Source organism: Antechinus flavipes, chromosome 3 (genome assembly GCF_016432865.1).
Source record: "Antechinus flavipes isolate AdamAnt ecotype Samford, QLD, Australia chromosome 3, AdamAnt_v2, whole genome shotgun sequence".
In the NCBI taxonomy this organism is placed as follows: Eukaryota; Metazoa; Chordata; class Mammalia; order Dasyuromorphia; family Dasyuridae; genus Antechinus; species Antechinus flavipes.
Window position 1 is genome coordinate 548,552,833 of NC_067400.1, and position 3,506 is coordinate 548,556,338.

General features: G+C 39.0%; 1 pseudogene; it reads right to left on the minus strand.

Annotated features, from left to right (window-relative positions):
• Positions 1-284: 284 nt before the first annotated feature.
• Positions 285-754, minus strand: LOC127557391 (60S ribosomal protein L12-like; annotated as a pseudogene).
• Between the last annotated feature and the right edge of the window lie 2,752 nt (positions 755-3,506).

Here is a 3,506-nt window from a genome sequence, read left to right on the forward strand (position 1 = left end):
TTAGTTACATTTTTCCAATTCTAGAAAAGGAAGATTTCTTAACTACCAAAACTTTTCATTTATGTGTTGAATCATAAACTGTGCATATATCTTGTTTGTACAGTTATTTGTATGTTATTTCCACCATTGGAATATGATTTCCTTGAAGGTAAGGATAATTTGGATCTTTCTTTGTATGCTCAGAGTTTTGCATAATGCCTGCCAGGTAGCAAATGTTTAACTAAAGTATTTGTTGACTTTGTTGTTGTTGTCAAATGTTAATTTATTGCAATAGTCTTTAACATTTAACCTGCTAGACATTCCACAGCACCACTATTTATGTCATCAATGACATCATGAGGAGATCTGTCATCAGGGTTGAAGCCCTGTTCTAAGCTGGGCTTCTAAGCATCTCTTTGATGGTTGCACAGAAATCTCTTGCCAAGGATCAGTGCCTCATCCGACCAGCAATGTTGATCATCGAACCCACTGTGATTAACATTTTTCTCTTTCTTACTGTCCTGAAGAAGTTCCTTTAGGGCTTTGATGATCAAGGCTGAGGCAGAAGGCACAACCTCAGTCTGGGCCTAAGTTTCACTATGAACCTTAGATTTTTCTAGTTACCATCTGCCTTGGTGATTTCATCACCAACCTATTTAGGAGACAAACTCATGGGATAAATTTTGGGGTTCAGAGCTGATGAGGCGCCAACTCCACCACCAGTGCACCTTAGAAACACAACTTTAATTTCATTAGGGTCACACTTAGGTAGCATAGCAGTGACAAGGATGGAAGCTTGGCCTGGATGCTGCTGGATGGCTGCCTATGTTGGATGAACCTGGATTCCAGATAACCAAAGAAATTGTATCTTCACCACAACTAGCTGGGGGCCAGAAGCTGCTTGTGGAACTACACAAAAATTAGTCCAACTATTTTTATTGAAATGATTGCTTATTCTGTGTTATAGAACAGTTCCTAATCCATTTTACTAAAACTAGTCAATTTAATCAAAAAGTATAGAGTGTAGATATTTTCTGAGGCAGGGAAAATTTTACTCATGCACCCTTTCAACACCTCCCTATTAGACAAATTGATTATCAGGTGCCCAAATCCATTTAAAGAATATATCTGCAGGAGTAGATTGTGAAGTTACTAAGCATCATAATACATCTTTTGGGGGTTCACATCACCTTTGAAGTAGATAGGTATGTTAATGTTTTCTGTAGAGTGGAAAATGACAATCATTTGTCATTCCACAGGCAAAGACCAGGAGTGAAACCCAGTTCCCCAATGGAACTTTCATGAAGTTAGAATGGCAGAATCTAGCTAGTGATGTTAGAATATGCCTTTGAATTTCAGCTTTTGCAGGATGGCTCTTACAGGAGTTCAACGTTTTGATGTGATGAGGATTGTCTTGATGCAATAAGCAAAATGATACCCACCAAGTGATTTGATCTTTTCAGAACCATAGGAAAATGGTAAAGTATCTAAAAAAGCAAGGAGTCCTATACAACTAATAATCACAAAAGGGCTTGGCCTCTGTGCTAATGGATGCAATACTCTCTGCATACAAAGGAAGACAGGTCTCTGATGACAACTGATTTATAGCATCCCTGAAATTGCCTTTCTAATTAGGATCTAGAGATAGCCTGTGGCATCCTGAAAGGCCCTGGTAGCAAGCCGATTGTGTAAATCTGTCCTTTTAAATGATGGCTTTGTCCTATGTCTGTCTATTCTCAGTGTCATTAACAAGTTAAAATAAAATTCCTTTGGCAGGTGTTTTTGTTTCATGACTAAGAGTCAATAGCCTTGTGAATTGAAGTATTTTTATAGGCGCACATAATTCATTCGGATCTGCACTACAGCATAGCTTCTTCATTGTGGCATGGGCTGGTGGGACTAGGCAAGCATTTTTAATATTCTTGTTTCCTCAGTGTTTAGGCTGTAACTAAAACAAGCTGCCATAGTTTGGGAGAAATGAGAACGCACAGTTTCAATTATGCTACAATCCACATTTAGTGATCTTTAACAGCCGCAGTAACTCAGAATCAGAAGAGGCCCACAGTTGAAAAGAATACATTCTAGTAGGATTTGTTGTTATGACTTTGAAGAAAGAAAAATAGCTAACAAAATGGCCAACATTGCTTTGATAGATCTTATTCCTATTGTAGAATTTGTTTAAAACTGGCCCTTATGCAGGGTTCTCTTGTAGCTTCCTCAGGGAAAAAGGCACCAAAAGGAACAAGTTTGTGCTAGAGTCACAGGAATAAATAATTGCTTTGGTGCATACATAATGGGGTTCTGAAGCACATATAGTTATCTGTCTGAGATAGTATCTGTCCACATGGAAAATGTTGAGTAGCTGCTTCCAGAAGAATTCTGCCTGCAAGAAACAGCAACATACCTGAACCTCCTGTCTATGGTTCTGGTCAGCTAGCCAAGTGAGGCAAGATTCTCTCATCATATTTAGAGGCCTTCCAAAAGCATATTCAGTTATTTCCTCTCTGCCTCTTTTTCTTTCAATCATATCTGGGGGACTAAGATGACTTCTTCACTCACAGTGACAAGGGAGAGACTGTGTTGTAAGAAGAAAGGCCTGAGGTCTTTCTTCCCCTCTTAAGCCAGTTAGCCTCTGATAAAAAAAAAATACAATCCTGCTCATCTTGTTTATTTATTCTTCTCTGTTCTTGGTAAAGGATCTTGGTAAAGGTAAAGCTCTTTGATCTGGGTTGGAAGCATGAATTACATAATTCCAAGTCAGAAGTCAGACTAAGTAATGTAACCAGCCCAGCATGAATAGTCTGAGGAGCAATGGTCAATATGGGGTGACTCCAGTCCAATGGAAGGACCCATTTAGCAGCATTTGATTGTGAATTTGGTGGAAAGAATACTATGTAAGAAAGGAGCTAAATATAAAAACTAATCCTACCTAAATACTAAGATGGAGTTGGGAGAGGGGGTGGGGAACCACAGAAAGAATTGAGCTTCAAACTAACAGAGAAAGGGCAGCTAGGTGGCCCGGTGGATAGAGCACCAGCACTGAAATCAGGAGGACCTGAGTTCAAATCTGATCTCAGACACTTAACACTTCCTAGCTGTGTGACCCTGGGCAAGTCACTTAACCCAGATGGCCTCAGCAAAAAAAAAAAAAAGTAACCCAGGAAACATGTTTAATCTTATCTATATATTCTTATGCCTATGAAAGACAATTCTTTATAAAATCTACTTAAGTGGTTAAATAGAACTAGGCTGTTAGTGACCCTAACAGAAAGAACTTAGCTGGGAGGGGCTGTGGCTGATGCTAAAGAAAAGAGACAACTGCAATCCCTCAAGGTACTCAAGAACTTTGAGATTCAAATATAGTGCACTTGATCCTGAGAGACTTGGACCAGAGATTGCATGATACATATGCCAAGTTCCAAAAGCAAACAAATGATGAAAGAATATATACCAGACTGAAAAAAAATCCACTACAAACTGATTCTTGTATTCTCCCTCCCCCACCATCAAAATTTGGTGTACAAATT